Raw genomic sequence first — 21,373 nt, 5'->3', positions numbered from 1 at the left:
TATTTTGTTCCCCCTTCTAAGAGGCACTGAAGCATCCACACTTTGGTCTTTTTTATTCTTGAGCTTCATGTGATCTGTGAGCTGTATCTTGGGTATTGCAAGCTTTGGGTCTAATAATATCCAATTATCAGTGAGTGCATACCATGTGTGTTCTTTTGTGATTGGGTTACCTCACTCAGGATGATATTTTCTACTTCCATCTATTTGCCTAAGAATTTCATGAAGTCATTGTTTTTAATAGCTGAGTAGTACTCCATTGTATAAACCACATTTTCTGTATCCATTCCTCTGTTGAAGAACATCTGGGTTGTTTCCAGCTTCTGGCTATTATAAATAAGGCTGCTATGAACATAGTGGAGCATGTGTCCTTGTTATATGTTGGAGCATCTTTTGGGCATATGCTTAGGAGTGGTATAGCTGGGTCCTCAGGTAGTACTATGTCCAATTTTCTGAGGACCCGCCAGACTGACTTCCAGAGTGGTTGTACCAGCTTGCAGTCTCACTAGCAATGGAGGAGTGTTCCTCTTTCCCACACATCCTATGGCCAAATCAGATCGATGATTACCAGGGGGTAGGATGAGGGAACTCCCAGGTGGGGGAACCCATCCCCATGTTGACTGCAATGGTTGTTCTGTTTCTCTCTCTCTCTCTCTCTCTCTCTCTCTCTCTCTCTCTCTCTATCTATCTATCTATATCTATATATACACATATATGTGTGTGTGTAAATGTATATGTAAATGTATATATACGTATATATATACACGTATATATGTGTATATGTGTATATATACATATACATACGTATATATGTATATATGTGTATATATATACATATATACACATATATACATATACATATACGTATATATACATTTACATATACATTTACACACACACACACACATATTTGACATTGAAGTCACATACCTAAAAGCGGGGAGGTGCAAATTATACCTCACTCACTCTCACTTGAAGATTTGTTCTTATGGGAATTATAATAGTTAAGTTTCTTAGTTACTAACAGCTAAATTAAAGGAGATAACCCTTCTTTTGTGGAATTCAGTTAACTGCAACTTTTTAGGGGGTATACGTGGAGGAAAATAAACTCTCCTGTACTCCTAAAGTTAGACACATCTCCTCATAGGCTTTCCCGAATTGAGCAAAGCTGTACGTGTCACTCGTGCCTATTACTCTTCAGTAAGAGAATACGGGCCACAAGCACAAATGGGGCACACACTCTTCAGAGTTAAGTGGGCTAAGAAAAGATGGACAGGAACAGAGAGGACAGCCCAAGTGGGAAGAAGCACTGTTTCTGAAGAGAGATTCAAAAACAAAACAAAACAAAACAAAACAAGTGGTTCCCAGGATCCTTTCCATTCCTAGGATACAGCCCAAGGCCCAGAACCCTTACAGAATTCATTAACAAATAAACCTGAGCTTAAACTAACTGGGTTCCAAGGCACCCCACATATGATCAACCATGCTTAGCTATCCTTGCGTTCAGAAAGCAGTCCTCCTCCATGAACGAGGCCCATGAATGCAGCTCTCTCTGCGTCCTGACCTCACCTGCACTCCAATTCTGTAATCACAAGTGTCAGAATGCTGGAGCGATGTTGAGCAAACATAACACTTTTGACCCCTCGGAGAAGTTACACATAGCTAGCAATCTGAAACAGACTAATTATTAGTTGTCTTATTCATTAGATGAACCCTTTTGAGTAATAGCCCCAGGGGACATTTATTTTATGCAATAAAAGACCTCATCACAGTCAAATGCACAAGGATGTGGCTCATTCCAGATTTGGGCTGAAGCAAACCCATGAGCCCAGGAATTCATGGATGGAGGGTGTGTGGAGGACCTTGTTCCTGTTCCTTTCCTGGGCCTGACATCAGCATCTGCTTCAGAAACACAGTGAGACTTAGGAGTTCAAATCAGTAAGACAAACCTGCCAATGTGGATCCCCTAAAAAACAAAAAATGGGCTGGTGTTTTTCAAAACGTAACTCCAGTATGACTTGTGGAAAGTGAGATGCGGTGACTCTGGTTTTTCTCCCATGCTGTGTCCCTGAACAAAGCTGAAGTACTTGAGCTCACAGATTGGGGCCCCAGAACCCTATCTTGCTCAATGAGTCACAGGAAATAAAAACCACTGTATCTTTAGTCAGTGTTGATTCAAGAGGCTCCAGCCCCCAGCAGGACTCATGGCAGGTTACTTGCACTGTGAGTCATGAAAGAGAGACAAAAACTCTACCAAAGTCCTTTCATACACTATTCTGGTGGCCTCACCAATCCAAGCCATGCCCCCTCCTCCCATTGGAACCTGTTGGCTATACAATTTTAGATGAATAGAGATTGTACTCAATGTGGGATGTGAGAGTAAGTGATACAGGTAGCCACTGCTGCGACTTCCCCCTCTTACCCCTTTGCTAATGGCAAAGCCTAGGAGGACTGATGTTCTAGCCTGGGAAGATTCATTTTCTTGTGTAGCAAACATACTATCTCCACAAACACATACAACATCTTAAGCTTTGTCTTATATTCCTCAGTGGCAGAGGTGCTGGGTATGAATGGAATGATCCATGATCCTTCTAGGAATTAAACATAAAGAGAATCCACAGAATCAGTATGTCACAATCTGCCACCGATAAATCACAATGGGTTTTCCCTCCCAGTGGCCATTATTCCCAGTGACTAATACTAGATGGTGTGATTGGAACCAATTTGCTTCGAAATTCCTTGGACAGATAATCTCAAGAGAGAAAGCAAACACAGGATGTGGTAGAACAGGCAATCTAGTCTAGATTCAGGCACCACAGTAGAGGGTAGCAGGGTGTTCGCTGGGGTCAGCTCTGCTGCAAACTGGAAGCTCCTCCAACCTTGATCCTGTGTCAGCCATTGTCTGGCTCCTCAGTCCCTCGGCCTCCACTCCCTTGCTCTCTCTGCCCTGTGGGAGGACAAAGTCACACTATAACCTAGCATGCCCAGTAACCAGACACTAGAATTAGCTGTAAGACAGAAACGGTCTGAAGGATAAGGAGGATTGGTGCACTCAAACATGCACAGCAAATCTCTGCTCTGGCAGGTTCATGAAACACCACTTTGAAAGACTGCTGATGTTTTGCTAGAGAAGTCTGCACCTCCCACCAGTATCACCACCTTACTTTCCCAGGGACCGGAAGACACCCCCCATCCCCCTTGCCAGTAAAGATGACAATAAGAGTATAGCATCCCTTCCCCTTCCCTTCCTGAAGGATTATTTTCGACACCACTATATCTTCTCTGGAGAAAAAGGTCCCTCAACAGCTAGTTGGCAGTCAAGCAAATGGTTATTTGGCAGTGGGGGTAGAAGTGTGGTGGGCTGGTGACTGGCAGGTGCTACAAACAAAGCCACCCATCCAAGCCTCCCAGCTAAGGACCTAGGGCCTGGGGAAGGCCCCAGAAAGAGCTTCCTGGCCAGGAATAGAGATGGGACAGAGAGCCAGACTGCACCCTGGGTTTCTGGGTTGCCTTGGCAGACAGATCTGTCTACCCAGCCCTCTTTCAGTTAAGGTACCTCCAGAAGCAAACACTCAGAAAAGAAGCAGGGTATCAGTTAACCTAACAAATAAAAGGGAGGCAAGCAAGCCTAAGGCAGAAGGAGGCGGACCCAGGGTAGTTTGCCAAGTCAGATGTCACCAAGAATCTGTATTTCCAGAGCTGAAGGGCCACAAGGACATTCAAGACTGTGTGAGATGTCTGTTACACAACAACCCCTCTAGTTACTGGGGGATGAGAGGATATTGGCTAAGAAGACAAAAAGACCTGATTCTTTGCCATGTCTGAGCTGTCACGCATTAAGTATGATGGCTTCTCTCAGTACTTCCAAGAATAACCCAGAGTAGACACATTGACAACAAGCAATATACCTTCAATCTTCCCTGCTCTGTCCCACTGGTACAAATAATGTCCTCTCAGTGAAGACCGAGCATCACCAGGCACATTGATTTGGACCAATACTCATGTTCCTATGGTAGCCAGTGTCAAAACAACAACAGTGAAGACTCATTTCTGAATACTTCACAGCTAGACCCTGAATGCACTGTTTCTGGCTGTTTAACATCTCAACACCCTGGAAAGATCACATTGCAGCTAGTTATATTGAAAGCTGGTAGGAGCCTATACCAGCTTACCACTGAGACGGGATGGGGTTGCCATGCTAACCCTGGTAGCTCAGGTCCTAAGTTACAGGTCTAGCATCGCCCTTTGCTATCACCTGGAGATAGATGTCTCTGAAATCAGACCTCTGCAATCTGAATCCAAGCTCTGTCTTGCAATACTTGTTGAAACCTTACATAAATTATGTCACCTCTCTGTGCCTATTTACTCCCTGCCAATGGACTGAAAAGTGTTCTTGCAAAGGTGAAGTCGCTATAAGCAAAGTGGATAAAGCTCAGTCTAGCACAGAGTGAGCACTGAGTATTGTGAGCTATGAGCTACAGCTTGGGAGGCTAGGACTGAAGGAGGCACGAAGGTTGTCTGTCCAGAAGACTCTACATCTCAGCAGCTGGTTCAGTCCAGAAATCCTTCTGAAAAACAGAGAGCTCGACTGAGAGTTTCCTTTGTGAGAAAGACTTCTAAAGCCATAATAAATGAGCGGCTCTATTAAATGTGGGATCACGGAGGGAAGACCTGGGTGTTGGGGAACTGGTGTAGCACAGGGCTCAGAACAAAGGTCTGTTTTTACATTACAGTGTACAGGGGATGACTTGCTATAATGTATGTACTATAAGATGATTAGGTCAAGCTAATTAAGATACACATTCACCTCACATCTTCTGTCTCTTATTGTGAGAACATTAAAGAGCCATTGTCCAGGCAAATTTCTTCTGCTTAATTTTCTGTCATTTTTCTGTCACTGTTGATACAAGGTCTCTGTGTAGCTCAGGCTACCCTTCAACTCACAATTCCCCTACCTCAGTCTTCTGAATACTGTGATTAAAGGTGTGGACCATCATGCCTGCCACAAATTTTAAATGTACCATGTATTACTATAGTCACCGTACTGTACGGTGGCTGGCCAGACCTGCCAATTAACTCTAACTTTGTACTTTTCTGATTAACCCCTCGAGCCATATTTCCCGCAAGTCCTTGGCAGTCACCATTCCCTATCCTGTTTCTCTGAGTTCATCTTTTTCAGGCTCCATATAAAAGTGAGAACATGAAGCATCCATCCTTCAGTGACAGGCTTGCCCTCCAAGTCACAGTATAGTCATTCAAGGCTAGACTTGCCCTCCACTGCATAGCAAAGCCATTCTAAGATGGCTCTCATTCATCAAGCTTTGCTGAAGAAGAGAATCAAAATTCTAGGTCCATCCATGCTGTCAAAAACATAGGGTTTCTCTTCTTCCAAAGACTTTCCCAGATTGCTTGTGTTTATACACAATCACTATATACTCTTTATCCTCCCATCCAATGACAGGCAATTCCCGTTTCTTTCACAACTAGACTACTATGAACGTAAAAGTGTTGACTTTTCTTCAGCATGCTCTTTTCATGATCTTTGGTGTATTCCCAGGGTTACTGGTTCAGAACCCAGTTCTATTTTAAATTTATGTGGGACTCTTTGTCCCACTTCCATAACAGCTGTGTTAATTTATGTTCCTGCTAACAATGTAGACGGATCACCTTCTTCTCCAAATCCTTGCTAACACAAATCTTTAGACGTTTCTAAATTAATCTTTTATTTTTGAGATTGTAATTACAATTTCCCCTTCCCTTTCCTCTCTCCAAATTATCCTGTATACTCCTTATTTTCTTTCAAATTTATGCTCTTGTGACCAAATAAAGATGTTCAATTGAATTATTCATATAAGAAGACTGGAGGTAACCTAAAGTTCTTATCTGGCACTTACTAAGTTTTAAATCTTTACGGTACCACGTACCAGGCACACAGCACAGAAGCCAAGGCAAGAGTGCCACCCAGCCCCTGCCCTGAGCCTCTTGCTGTAAACAGGCAAGCACAGTACAAGGCATCATGGAGCTGAGAGTAGATACAAGGTGTGCAGCTGAAAGGCACATCATGCTCATGGCTCTGGGCATTCTGAAAACTGTTGTATTTCTGCTGACACAAGAACCATGACTAAGCTGAGCTGGGAGTGGATAAAAACTTTTCAGGTGGAAGTAATTGTGTGGACGGTGGCATGGAGCCAAAGGAGAGAGCTCGCGTGCACACACACACACACACACACACACACACACACACACACACACAGAGAGAGAGAGAGAGAGAGAGAGAGAGAGAGAGAGAGAGAGTCAGGGGACTGCAAACTCTCCACATTCAGGAGCTGTAGAATCTGCGTTCTGTCATGGGAAAGGAGGCAAGGGAGGCAAGCAAGCTGCATTTTGAAGGACCTTGGTATGTATTCTGAAGATAATGCAGTCACCAAAGTGCTTGTAACTGGAGACTGACCTTGACCCCCACAAAAATAACAATGCCTGCTCTGTGAAATACAGAGTGAAGGGGACAGAACCAGAAGCAACTAGGAGAGGCTGTCACATGAGCTAGGTGAGTCAGGATGATCTGAATCAACACCATGGAGATGAAAAGGAGGCAGGTTTCGACAAGTGATGGAGGTGCATCCCCAGGACGGGAGATGACTGGACATGGAGGTTATGAAGAGGACACTGGTGGACAGAGAGCCATTCACACAGTCAAGGCACCAAGTAGCTGGCTCTGTGTGCATGCGTGTGTGTGTGTGTGTGTGTGTGTGTGTGTGTGTGTGTGTGTGGTGTGTGCACATGTACACATGCATGGGTAGTTTCCAGCACCATCATGTCATGCATTAATAAAGGACAGCCATATGAAATCATAATAATTTTGACTCTCAATTACATTGAGAGTCCTCTGGTCCTTCAATTTCAGTTTCAGCTTCAGGTTGCCATGCAAGGAAAGACCTCTCACCTTCCCGGGCCTCTCCACGGGCCACCTTAGAATAACTAGAATAGCAATTAGGGGCAGGAATGAGGCTCATGGAATCCTTAGAGCTATGGTCTCTATGACAACAGGTAAACAGATAACCTACCTCATGTAGAGGCAGCAAGAAAAAGAGACTGATGCTCATTTTCTTAAGCTGACATAAAATTAAAGCTCCAGCACAATGTAGTGATGTGTGTCGTTAATCCCAGAACTCGGGAAATAGGTGGCTCTCCACGAGTTCAATGCCAGCCAGATCCACTGAACAAGTTCCAGATTAGCTGGATGTACACAGAAAGATCCTCTCTCAAAAGCAGCAACCAACATTCCAAGGGCGGGTGGTCCTGGTGTTTCTCATCTGGAGAGCTTTGGGGGAGGAGATAGGGAGAAGGAACAGTAATAGAATGTGGGGGGGAGACAGTCCTGAATTAGAGTTGAGAGTTCTTTGATGTCACATGAAATCCTTGATCCACCTGAACTTCTCTTTTCTATAGATAGAGGGTACAAGATGGAACCAAGGCTGGAGGCCTTGCAAGAAGCACAAGAATCACATTAAGATATACACACAAATTTTATATGTAATAGATATATGTGTGCTTGCACACACATACACACACACACACACACACACACACACACACTGCACACAGCACAGAAAGCCTACTCAACAAAAATGGTAATCAGTATTAATATTAGTAATACTACACCCTTAATGATGAAATCAATCCTCATCAAATCAACTTATAATTATACAAATTACACAATTTACCATGAGGTAGACACTTGGAGGAAACAGTCCTTCAGTACCTTTTAACTAAATTACCTGGAATTTGATCTACAGGATTATATTATTTATGCTGCAAATCAAAGCCACGTAGGTCTCTGCCAACATGCATATCGCATCAAGCATGCCAAGAAACATAAACCTCCAATGTTACTGATTGTGCAATTAACTCATTTGGTCTTCAAGGGAAAAACCCCACGTCTTTAGGAACCATGGGAGGGACACCAGAAACTTTAGGCTGTGAATGAGATGTCTTGAGCCTCCCATAGGAATTTTCGTCTGTGGAGAGAATGCATTGAAGAAATTGAAGTATATCTACTTTTAAAGTCCTTTATTTTTCTTATTTCTGTCTTCAGCAAGCTCCATGAACCCAAGATAAGCATATTCTAGCTACTTCTTTTTCTTCAGCCCAGAGATTATACCTTTAGGTTCATACTGTTAAAACAGAAAACTAGCTCAATTAGTCCTAAGACTAGGCACCCGTTTTGTTCATTTGTATTTCTTTTCCACCAGAAAAGCAAAGCAACCCCCCCTCATTCTCTCTCTGTGTGTGTAATTGTGTGTAGTGTGTGTGTGTGTGTGTGTCTGTCTGTCTGTCTGTCTGTCTGTCTGTCTGTCTGTCTGTCTCTCTATCTCTGTCTCTTCCTTCTATCTGCCCTAGGAGTCTCCTCCAAAGATATGCTAAGGGTTCTCTTGACTGGAAAAGGACAGTCATTAATCCCAAAAATAAAAAGGATGCTACCAGCCGTTTTCTGGGCCTTCCTCAGAGCCTGCCTGGATCCCTTCTGTTTCCAAGGAACCTGAAGCCTCCCTGGGCAGCAAGGCCACAGAGGCTACCAGGTTAATCTACAAGATTACCAAGAGCCAGTGAGATCTAATCCAGCCTCATGCCTCTCATCGAGATAAAACATCCAAGACTCAAAGGCTGACATGCCTGTTGCAAAGGTATAAGGATATTCACAGCAGAAATTAAGTAAACCGTTCCAAGTCCCTGTGTAGGAGGACTCACCAGAGAATAGCACAAACTCTTATTACTACCCAAAGAAAGGCATGACCTTTGACTTCATAAATACTGTCAACCTCTACTGGTTAAAAATAATAATAAGCAAGCAGAGAAAAATTGTGGCCTTTCTAACTAATAAAAACTGGTGATAAATCATAGTTTTGATTATTAACTTTAAATAGCTAAAAAAAAAAAGAAATGGATGAAATCATTGTTTAATTTACAAACAGCAACAATAGTTTGTGGCAAATAAGCAATAAATGTGTGAAACAAGGTTCATGTTGTAATCAAAATGCAAATGTAAATGATAATGACCTGTCATCTGTTGCCTATTGGCAAATACTTAAAAGTGAGGTAGAACAGAGAGTTGGTAAGGCTTTGAGGAAACTGGCAGTTCACACAATGTTAATGGGGTTGTAAATTGGAGTAACCTTTTCGGCAGGGCAATTTGGCAATATCTATTAAAATATAAAGTGCACATAGCCTTTGACCCAGCAATTCCATGGCTAGGAATTTACCCTCGGGGTATGATCTCTCAGGACTGGGCACCGGTACATTTATACCAGGGTGTGTGCAGTAGTATTTGTGATCTCCCCAAATGGTAAAGAATTTAATGCCCGTTTAAGAAACTGGCTCAATTTCTGGGGGTATAAACACACAGTAGGCTGCTGGGCAGCTACGAAGTGCCTGAGAGAATCTCCAGGCTGCTGCGGTGTCTAAGAAGCACTGACATGTGGGAAAGGCCAATGGTAGAAACCACACATTAACACTGAAGGGAACAAAGGCTCACCCTGAAGATCTTTAACCATAGGTGCACAGATACAACCATGTACAGGAACATTTGCACACAGAGGAAGATGTAAGCCAAAGTCTAAGAAAGGCTGACGCTGAGGTTTCCTCTGATAATAGTAGGGCCAGAGAGATCTGAGGTGTAAAGGGATGTTTTCTCATTTACCTTCTTATTCTGAATGAAAAAGTTGTTTTACCATGAGTGTGCAGTGATTTGTCATTTAAACAACCAAGTTAAAGAAAACTGAAGGGAAGCAAGAATGGAGTGGAGGAAGGAAGGCCTCAGGGATGGAAGAAGGGAGGGAAGGAAAGAGAAATAGAAGAAAAGGAAAGAAGAGACCTTTTAAAACTCCAACATCTCTCCAAACGTTACAGACACTAACTGTGGCTTCTCATAAATGCAAGCATGGAGAGGCCCCACGGTTGGTCGGCTCTGTCCACACTCTTCCTTAGTCTCTACGAACTATGCTGGGTGAGAGCTCCTCTAGCTTAAGCCCAGGCTGACTCCAGGAAGCCACGCATTTCCTCCCCAAATGTGTATTTTGCCTGCTGTTTTTGTCTCTGTGCCCAGATCCCACAGCGATAGGCGCCACCAGAGCACACAGACAGACAGAGAACTGGCCTGCCTCTGAAGAGAGGAGTCAGACACTCAGGAGGTCAAGAGCTAACCTTCCAAAGGCCACAGAATAAGGGCTGAGCTTGCAGCCCTGGGGCAGGATAAAGTTAGGCTTTGGGGTGTGTGTGTCTGTGTATGTGTGTGTTTGTGTGTGTGTGTCCCTGTCCAGAAGGGACGGTTAACCAAACTAAACCTTTCTTTTCTTCCCTTAATATTCTAGTAGCTAACCAAAAACTACAGGAAACCTTTATTTGAGGCAGATTTTGTAAGATAATGAGGCATTGTCCGTATTTTTTTTAAAAGAAGCAATCTTTTTTTTAAAATTGAGATACTTGGGGCTGGAGATGTAGCTGTCAACAGCATACTTGCTCAGGAAACATGAAGCCCTGGGACCCGTCCCTAGTACCACAAGAAGAAATTATAATAAAAAAAAATGAGAAGTCTTAAGAGGGCTGATGATGCTTAATTTCTTTTCTATAACAAAAGGAGGGAATTTAGAGTCCTTCCAGGGCCAACATTTGTAAAAGGACAAACATCCCCAAAGAAATCCCACCTGAACGTGATCTCTTGCCCTCTTCTAACCGGCCTGTCCTGGGTCCTAGGCTGGCACTTAGTCCTCGGGCCATTCCTGAAGCTTACAAAATATTCTGCTGCTGCTTGGCAGTTTAAATATTAACGAGCATGTAAAGCTACTGGGGGTAAAGCCTGGAGCCTGTAATAAGAAGCAAGCCTCGGCTGGATTCTGTAATTACTCCTTGCGCAACTCCAAGATCCAGTCATGGCTTCTGAGGATTACACACTTCCAGCCTCTCTGGCAGGAGGGCGGCAACTCCACGAGGGTTGCATAAGCACTTCATAGCATGATAATTAGTCATTAAGAAGCAGAACAAAGGGCCACTGGACCGAGGTGCCACTCCATCAGGGTCTGTATTTGCTTGTAGCAAAGGAGACATATTTTTTTGTTGTTGTTGTTCTTTGCAGAGTGTCCTACAGTGGGCATTGAAAAAGGAAATGAGATTGCAGGGGAAAGGTAGTGCAAAGAAAAACTGATGCCTGCAAGATGGAAGCAAAGCACAGACCCCAGGGGTTGCGACCCTGCGGCTGGCTGTCTCTCCCCTGGTTACTACCATTTAAACTCCTACCAGGCCAGTGTGATCCCTCACCCTTGGGTTGCTGACTGAGAGGCTCCCACTTCAGGACCTCTGTGCTCCTAGCCTCTGATCTGTCCCAACCTTCCCTGGTCAGCAAGAGAACTGTCCCATGCATCCACACAGCTAGGATTCATTGGAGCAAAATCAGCAAAAAGTGAGCACTACACTCCCATGTCTCTGGCTGCTTTTTACTGAAATCATTATGGCTGTAAATCAACTTTCATCCATGAAGTGTCTTCGGGAGCAGTAGGTGCCAGTTAATACAGAGACTCTCATCTGGTCAGTGTGCAGAGAGCACGAGACTTTGGACATCTCTATCACCGCCTTTCCTCCAAAGGCTCAGCAAGTTAAATGACAGATGATCAAGGAGGAGGGTGTGAAAAGACTGTAGGAGCCAGGGGATGACGATAGCGAAACAGTGGTTTCCAGAGACAAGAGAACAGTTACACATACGAACTGACTGCATCTGTGACTACGGGCACAAGACTCGGACAAGATGCAGCCGCACACAAATCCCAGCCTGAAGTACAGAGATGACCAGAAAACTCCACTAGGTCAGAAACTCCTAGTAACGAACGGGTGGTTGCTGGAAATGGAGAGTTACTTTTCTTCAGAAATGGGGCCATGAAAGATACACACTGGGAGCTCTGAGTGGACTCCTAAGGTTAAGAAAAACAATATAAAGTTGAGAGGGAATCATGGCGTGAGGGGTGGGGGAGAAAGCGGAGTGGAGGGGCACTGGGCTTTGGACTTGATCAAAACACGGTGTACGCATGTACACAATTCTCTTTAACAGTAAAGAAACAAAACGTACTTTGAGACCGTCAGGCTCAGGGCCTTAGCTTTAAATGTCCACTCTCTCTACAGAGAAAGAAACTAAGGCCAAAGGTGCTAGCTATCTGGGGAACTTTCTCAGAGCAACCCAGGGGCCCGAGTAGAGACACCCATCTCTCCTTGCTTCTCAGAGCTCACAGTTCTCCTAGCTGCAACCCTCTTCAGCCTTGGCTGTTCGGACTCAGTGCCTACCTGCAGCCTTGACACAACCTGTTTGAATACTTGGAAAAGCCGCTGTGCGAGGCTGGGAGATAACCACGGCAACAGTGCAGCCTGCAGGCGAGTGTGGGGATCACAGGGCACACCTGGAGAGCCACCTGGCAGGTAGAGCCAGCCTGTAAGAAAAGGATCAGCCCTGGCAGCCTGCTCCTGAGGATGTGATGTCCAGGAGGGAGAGAGTTCAGTAGGGTTGGAGCCAAAAGGCATGTTTACTGTGCAGTTATACTTGTCCACATTTACCAGGGGAGATAGTTTCAGTTTCCACAAGATGGAGTCTTGTCACTTCCTAGACAAGGTCTGTAAGGATGGAAGGTGGCCTGAGTCATCTTTCTTCCTTCGTACCCAGAAACCATCACTTCCCAGTGTGCCACTTGGTGACAAGTGAGTGACTCCAGCTTAAGGAGCAGGACGCATCTTGGTCCATCAACCTCACTTCTATGTCTTTTACTATGTAACATCGGGGAGATGTCACAGAGGCAGAATCAACGTTTTAATATGTCTCAAAATAGCCCTAAGAATCTACACAGAAAGGGAGACGGGATAATGTAAATAGCAGAAGAATCCAGTGGATGGATCAGCTACATCTCTAAGGTACCAGTGAACGACCAGTGTCAACCTATAGGGAGGGATCAGATCAAAAATTTATTTTCCTCTGTAGTTTACAGTGAGGCATCTTTATTCATACATCACTTTTCACAAGGTGATGGTGGTGGTGGTGATGATGGTAGTGATGATGATGATGGTGGTGGTGGTATTGGTGGTGGTGGTGGTGATTTAATGGGTAGTTTTGGGAGGTGGGGCTTTTGCCATCTACTCTAAAATTGTCTAAGTCTCTTCATTTCCTGCCTTACTCCACTGACCTACTTTTCTCCCTGGCACTTGGAACCTCCGACGCCGCACACATTACTTATTACTATCTCTGCCTGGCATCTGTGTCAACATTCATGAAGGTTCTAGGAAGACAAGGGTGTCTTTTTGTATTCATTGCTATATTCACAGCACCAAGGCCCCTACCTGGCACATCCAAGGGCACCCAGTGAATCTTAGTCACTGAATGAGCACGTGGATAAAGACAGGGCACTCATCAACACAAAGGCACTATAAACCTGGGAGGCCAGGGAATACACTAAATGACAAAGTCAACAGTAGAAGTTATCATGATAGGTAGTAACGACAGTCTAAAGCTAACAGGATAGAATTTAACAGACTCTGTAAATCAATCCTACACTTAAGAGTTCAGAAAAACAATTGCATAAGGACAAGATAAGAAAGATAATACGGCTGGATAACAGCGTGTGTAGACGTGACAGGGTCTTGGGTAACTGCCAGGTCAGTCTGAGTCCAGAGAAATCGGCCTCTCATGAAAGTGTAATTCCGGGTGTCATCACTAATGAAAGTAATCTCGGTTTCAGTGTGTAAGTGTGCTCGGGTGCACGCCCTCTCTGGAACCCATATCTTTGAATGCAGCAAGGTCGGCCTCTGTGGCCTGCCTTGGAAGAGCAAGGATGAGAAATCCTATAAATGTCCATTAACAAAGAACAGATTGGAACCATGACAAAAATCTCAGGGTGGGATCCACTCTCCCTGGAGAACAGGAGACTCTTACTGACTCGATGATTTAGAGTGACTGGGTCGGAGGGACCTAACAGAAACAACACAAGTGCCAAGCTTCCTTCGCACTTTGAGTTTTGCTCTTAAGGTGACCTTTGTCCACTGCTGTGGACATTCCTGGAAACTTTTGAGAAACACAGAGAAGGACTCTCCACTCACAGGCCCACTCCCGCAGAACTGACTTCAGGATGAGACTCTCAAGCGACTCCCACATACATTTAGATCTGAAAAGCACTGTTTTAGTTTCCTATTCATACATATTCCTGGTATAATAACTGCCCCTAGAGTAAGATTTATCACTTAACACAAAGTCCCACCACTAACCAAAAAAAAAAAAAAAAAAAAAAAAAAATGGAAAAAAAATCTATTTTCTTCAATAGAATGTTACGGGGTATTCTAACCACACTCCAGGGCAGGCTCCATGCCCAGGAGTAGATTCCAATACAAAACATATCTCATGATTTTTTGCGTGTTTTTCTGGGGTTTTTTTTTGGGGGGGGGTAAGTAATTTTTGTCTTCTTGTGGTTTTTGTTCTTTGTTTTTACTTTTGTTTTTATGATATTTTTGAGAGTTGAATATTAAGTTGGCTGGATAGGGAGGTGGAAAGGGTTGGGAAGAGAGAAAGAATATGACCAAAATATATCGTATGAAAAATCAATTTTAAAAATAAAGATGTACTACTTTAACCTTTAAAGGCACAGTTCAGCGGTGCTTATTACATTCACTATGCTGTATAGCACGGTTACTATTCATTTCTAGAACTTATTTTTACTGGAGGAGTAACAATACCTACAAATGCTTTAAAACAGCTAACTTACAATTGTATCTCTCTCATTGACAACATAGCTGATTTGTGTGTTCACACACTCACCTGGTATAAAGCTATTGCATGTTTATTTATGCTCCTGAAGGCAGTCTCCAGAATAGAGGTCTATGCTGGTCACTAGGGAGATAATGAAGTTTATAGCCAATGAGATGGCAGGCATTGCTCACTCATCAACTTTTTCCTGATTTATGTAGGTATATATAAAGGAACATGTATACTCATTAAGAAAAACAATATGGAGATTCCAAAAAAAACCCTCTACCATGTGATCAAAATATCTCACATCTGGGTATATATGAAAGAAATTAATCAGTATGCCAAAAGAGATCTTTATGCCTGTGTTTCCTGAACAATATTACTAGAAGTTAACAATATTTAAGATATGGAAAGAACCCCAGGGCCCATTAACTGATGAATGGATTAAGAAAACCTAGTATGTATATTCAGAAGAGTAATATATAGTCTTTCAAAGGAAGGAGACCTTGCCATTAGCAACAGTGTGGGTGAGCTTGGGAGATACCATATTGGGTAATATAGGTCAGGCATAAAAAGACACAGGAAAGAGCAGTGTTAGCGAGCTGGTCCAGAGACGCAGTGGAGTGGATGGGCCTAAAGAGAGGCGCAGGGAGGGTGTCTGAGAGTAAGATGGAGGATCTGAGATCAAGTGTCTGCAAGTAGGGCTGTACCAGCAGCCATGGGAGGAGAATCGAGGTGCCACCAAAAAAAAAAAAAAAAAAAAAAAAAAAAAAAAAAAAAAAAAAAAAAAAAAAAATGCCAGCTAAATCGAAACTATCCCTTAAATGCATTTCCTTGGCATAGAAGAAGGATAATTCATTTTAAAGACAGAAATTTCTCAACAAACAGTAAAAGAAAATTTCCCAAAGATGAAGAAAGAAATTAACCTTCAACAGAATGGAAGAAAAAGAGTCCTGTGGGGGTGAAGTTGCAGAATGATGTGAATGTATTTAATACTACAAGTAAAATGTTCAACATTTTATGCTTATGTGTATTTTACCACAATCAAACAAATAAAAAAACCAAATTTGTTTATGTCCAAGTTACTCTCAGAAGAAAACCCAATTGATGACTCAGTACTTCAAGGTAGAAAGTTTAAGAGCTATGGTGGGCTGACTGTCATTGTCAACCAAACTGAACTTGGGTTCACCTAAGAGACACACCAAAGAGGTGTAACTCAATAGGAGCATCTCACCCTGAAGGTGGGCACACAGTCTCATGTACTGGCTGAATTCAAAAGGAAGAATCGACCATGTAAACTGAGTACTAGTGCCCTCCCCCGCCCCCATTTCTCCCTGACTGTAGATGCATTATGACCAGGCTCCTCACTCTCTGGCTGCCATTTCTCCACCATGATCAGCTGCATCTTCCCAAACTGTGAGCCATAAAGAAAACCCTCCTTTCTTCTGACTTTCTTTCATCAGGTGATTTGTCACAGCAAAAAGAAAAGTAACTGGGACAGAGATTCAGTTATAGGGAGTCCTGTGGCGGCTGTGATAAGTCTGGCCATGTGCTTCATGGGTCTTTGGAATTTGTTTGGAGGAAGAATGTAGACGAGTTTGTAATTTTAGGCTATAGAAGACCCAAACTGCTATAAACAGAGCTGAATGAATGGTATTGGCGGAAGTTTGAAATAACAATACCAAGAGAAATGTAGGTAGTGCAGTCCCAGATCATGAGGTTTTGGAAGAGAGCAATTCACAGGCAACAACTAATTAGAGCAGTTCATGCTGCAGTCACAATAAAGGTCACAGATTCCACCTCAGAAGGGTGTCTTGGCTAGCCATGCCTCCAGTGATAAAACTATGTTCTCCAGTCCCCAGTCACAATATGCCCACAACCACTAGGTGACTATGGGCTGAGCCATTTCCCAACAGACATGTGACATCTGCCATCTGCTAGTTCTGCACACATGGGTTCAACCAATTGTGGATAGAAAACTATTAGGGAAAGTTGTGGTCTAGTGCTCGGTGTCTGCAGCTCCTGTCACTGTTCTCTAAGAGGTATACGTAACAAGCACTTGCACTACATTTGCACTATATTAGATACTCTAAGTATCCAGAGAGGAGATACCGTACACAAGAAGATGGGTATAGATTCTATGTAATATTGTGCCATTTGCAGAAGGTATTTGAACATTCGTGTGTTTTAATTCTCCTCTAGGTCCATGAACCAATACACCTAGATAATGAGGGTGACTTGTACAATCGCGCTGTATATACATGGGTGAGGCTTCCAGAGCCCTCTGGACTTGGATGTGGTCTCCTGCTATATCAATACATTCACTGTCCCCACATCCCACATCTGTTCCTCATCCTCCCACGTATCACAATGGTTGGCAACAGGGAATGTGTCCTAGGCAGCACAGGAGAGGCAACGTTACCTCAGTAATGTCGTTAAAACTGCACATTTGCTATAACTAAAAGAGACAGGTGAGCCCGGAAAGAAAAGAGACCATGAAAGGTAGCAAGAGACGTGACATGGGAGAGCGACGGCATACTCATGACCCCCCAGACACAAATGTCATGCCACTGTTTGCCATACAACTGTGGTCAAAGAGTCCTGCTTTCACTAGACGCCAGTGTCACCCCAGTGCATATCCATGAAGTGGTGAAGGTTAGAGACAAAGAAGAGGGACAGTATTTTTGATCCAACTGCTCAGGGAACTGTAGAAAAGAGAAACTAGAAACTGGTCAAGAGGCAGCCCAGAAACCCTGGCAGACTTTCCAGGAAGCCCATCAGGTCTGTACCCAGCACTGCTCCCTGGGGCACACACTGTGCCTTCTAAGCTAGAATCAGGTGGTAAATAACTTAGAATCTCTCTTGCAACATTTTTTTTCTCTCAGAACTAAAGAGCATCTCTTCATTTTTTATTAATAAAAAGGCTTTTTCATGTAATATATTCTGATTATGGTTCCCTTCTCCCAACTCATCCCAGATCTTCCCCACCCACCCACCCAACCCTTCTCTCTCTCTCTCTCTCTCTCTCTCTCTCTCTCTCTCTCTCTCTGGACAACAAACACACAAACAAAAACAGATTTTTAAGGAAGAAAAAAAACAAGAAACACACATGTAAAACAAAAAAGAACACAAAATTGGAAACCATAACTAATACAAACAAAGGACCAGTAAGACAAAAAAAATGCCCAAATGAAGCAATATGAAACAAAATGTCTACAAGGTACCATTGAATGTGGCCAATATACTCAGTGAGACTCCACTGGAGAAAATGCATTTTTCCTTCATGAGCAGATGTCTATTGCAGATAGCTTCTTGGCTAGGGGTGGGAGCCCCTATCCACTTTCCCCTCTCAACACTAGTGTCTCAACTGAACTTGTGCTTGAACTTGTGCAGGCCTAAGGGAATCTCTCGAGTTTGGGGTGTTGAGAAGCTTTAAAGAGATCACTTAAAGGCTAAGTGTGCAAGACAAAAGGTCTCATGAGACCAAGCCAAGCTTGCCTGAAATGCTGCTTTTCTCTCATCACTGTCTAAGGGCCTGGAGTGGTTGGCAGGAAGCAATGGCTGCAGAAGTCCTAGACAGGAGCTTCTGCCATCATCACTTGATCCGAAGAACATCTACATATTCTGCCTTCTGTAAGACACCCATCTCTCCTGAGTCTAAATTTAATCCCACCAAGTAGTATGCAGTATTTAATTTTAAATGGTGAAGTATTTAGATGTCCAGGAAAAAATAATTCAAACGTATGCTGTGAATATGGAAAGGCATAGAGTATGGCTATGAAAAGCAGAGAAAAAAGAAAAAACTTTAAATCTGAAATCCTTTTTTATTGTAGAAGGATGGATGGTTTTGTTCCATAAATACCTCTTGAGGTGATATCATCTTCTGAAATGACCAATATGGGGTTGGGGATTTGGCTCCGTGGTAGAGTGCTTGTCTGGCAAATGCAAGGCCCTGGGTTTGGTCCTCGGCTGTAGAAAAGAAAAGGACAAAATTACAAAAGAGACTCCCTCCAACAAAAACCCAAAGTAACAGAAAAATCAAACGTAACATAGCCTTCACTGTCTCAGAAATGGTGCAAAGAAGGGTAAAGCTAAGAGGCTATCACACCCTTTATCTACTTATCCCACAAATCCTTACATGCCTTTCCCAAAGTAAATACAGGGGCTAAGATCAGGCTCAGGGAATAAGGGAGCTTGCTTTAGCTCTAAAAACCTGAGTGTGATCCCTGGAACTCACATGGTGGAGGGAGAGAACTGAGTCCCACAGATTCTTCTTTGACCTCCAGGGGCATACTGTGGCATGGGGTATAGGCTCACCCACACATATTAAGGACACACAGATGCATGTTTGAGAGAAAACATCTCCCTCTCCTCTCCTCTCCTCTCCTCTCCTCTCCTCTCCTCTCCTCTCCTCTCCTCTCCTCTCCTCTCCTCTTCTCTTCTCACTCAAAGATGGAAGTCACCAGACATGGTGGTAAACAGTTGAAATCACAGCACTTGGGAGACAGAAGAATTGTCTCACTTGTTCCAGGCCATTCTGGATACAGCAAGACCTTGTCTCAAAGGAAGTCATATTGCAGATGCCCCTTTACATCAAGAGGCACAGCAGAGAGTGATTCCTCAAGGAAGCCACATGGTATTCTATGGATGTTCAGTGGCATGTTCAACTCTTGTTGATGGACCATCAAGTTATCAAGCTGTTTTCAGGCTTTTATTGAAAAGCATCATTGTGAATGACAGACAGACGGACTCCAGAAATCTCCTATCTCTAATAGCAACAAACACATTGGTAGAAACTGCTGTAGTCAACTCTCTCGACCTCTGGAAATTAACCAAGGCTTAAGACACTTCAGGGATCCTTGATGCAAGCACAACAGCTGAATCCTGACAAGAACAGAAAGCTGTGGCATTGAACACGCCCTGTTCCCACCTCCTTCTCAGCTCCTGTAGCTCTGAAAACCAGCAGCTGTCTCACCAACAGAGGGGGGAAGGGGCAGAAGCCCTTTAAAGCCCCATTCCCAGAGACTTATCACTATGGGACTTCTCACCATAGTGACCAGCTCACAAGGTTTATCTTCATCTGACCTGTCTCAAATAAAGGGCATCAGTGTAAAGGCCTTCTGAGGGGGGGATGGGGCTCAATGGCAGAATGACAGCCTAGAACACATGACACTATAAACTCAATCTTCAGCACCAGAAAAAAAAAAAAGTGTGAATGCCACTTCCCATAGAAACTCAATCCAAGAGGATTACAAGAAATCCATTTTCAGAAAAAGTATCATTTAAAAATAAATGAGAAAGTTTTAAAATGTCTTTATAGCACGCCTATCCTGAAATAAATAGTAAGAGCAAAAATTAAAGGCACTGGACAATAAAGGCCTATGTAAACAATGAACACAGATAAAACACTGCAAAGGGAAAATGAAAGGGAGTGTTCTCGTTTATAACTGTTTTCTGGCTATCTAATTTAAAAGATGCTCCATAAAGCAGTGGCTACAGATCTGAGCTAACAGATGTGAACTATGCCTACCCATACAGATGTAATTTATATGGTGACAACAGCGAAGAGAAGAGGGAGTGGAGTAAGCAATATTTTTTATATGCTATTGATAGTATTTGGTATTAACCTGAAGTAGATTATCATTTGGGATACTGTTATCCCCAAAACAACCACTAAAAAAAGAAATCTACCAAAAACTACAGCCTAAGGGCTGGGGTGATGTTGGGGACACTAGTTGCTTCTCCAGAGAATCTCAGTTCAGTTCCTAACACCCACATATCAGCTTAAAGCTATCTGTAACCCCAGAACGAGGTTACCCAACACCCTCATTTGGCCTCTGTAAGATTGTACATGGTACACAGACACACATGCAGGCAAAATACATAAGTTTAAGAAATGACAGAAATTTAAGTGGTACAGTAGAAAAAATCTATGTAATATAGTGTTTCTTACATAATAGATGAATAAAGAGACACAGGACATATAGAAAATACCAAAATGGTGAATATGAATCCTAGCTCACTGCTAATTTAGTACAAATAAAAAAGGAGATACTGGTGAACAGACTTTCAAAACATAATACAAGTAAATACATGTTGTCTAAAGTTGACATACTTCATACTCAAGACCACATATACTAAATAAACATTGAAGAAGATACAAGAAACAGCAAAAAGATATTGGGCCTGGGAACGTGGCATAGTGGCTGGGAACGTGGCATAGTGGCTGGGAACGTGGCATAGTGGCTGGGAACGTGGCATAGTGGCAGAGTACTTGGCTACCATGTGCAAGGTTCTGGATTCAATCCCCAGACTGAATTAACAAAAGGATGTAACAGCTTTACCAATATCAATCAAAATATAATTTGTGACAAAAAGTTACTAAAGACGAAAAGAACATTTTACAATAATAAGAGTCAATCAACCAAAAATAAATAATAACAAAAATTCATCTAGCATATATATAGAATAACCAAGATTTCAAACTACATAAAGCCAAAACTAACCAAGTTGAAGGGTAAGTGAACAACTGAGTAGTAAGTTAGGGAACTCAAGAGCCTACATTCAATAGCAGGTAGGACTCTAAGGAGGGAGAAAACAGAAGAAATGCAC

General features: G+C 43.0%; 1 long non-coding RNA gene across 1 annotated transcript in view; it reads right to left on the bottom strand.

Annotated features, from left to right (window-relative positions):
- Positions 1-21,373, bottom strand: part of LOC143443325 (uncharacterized) — a 105,442-nt gene that overhangs the window by 41,188 nt on the left and 42,881 nt on the right. Inside the window, exon 3 of the long non-coding RNA XR_013112199.1 lies at positions 18,624-18,730. This is a non-coding gene — a long non-coding RNA (uncharacterized LOC143443325). The remainder of the gene's footprint in view (positions 1-18,623; positions 18,731-21,373) is intronic.

Source organism: Arvicanthis niloticus, chromosome 8, assembly GCF_011762505.2.
Source record: "Arvicanthis niloticus isolate mArvNil1 chromosome 8, mArvNil1.pat.X, whole genome shotgun sequence".
NCBI classification, from domain to species: Eukaryota; Metazoa; Chordata; class Mammalia; order Rodentia; family Muridae; genus Arvicanthis; species Arvicanthis niloticus.
The sequence above is the reverse complement of the archived record's forward strand: the minus strand, read 5'-3'. Positions and strand labels throughout refer to the sequence as shown.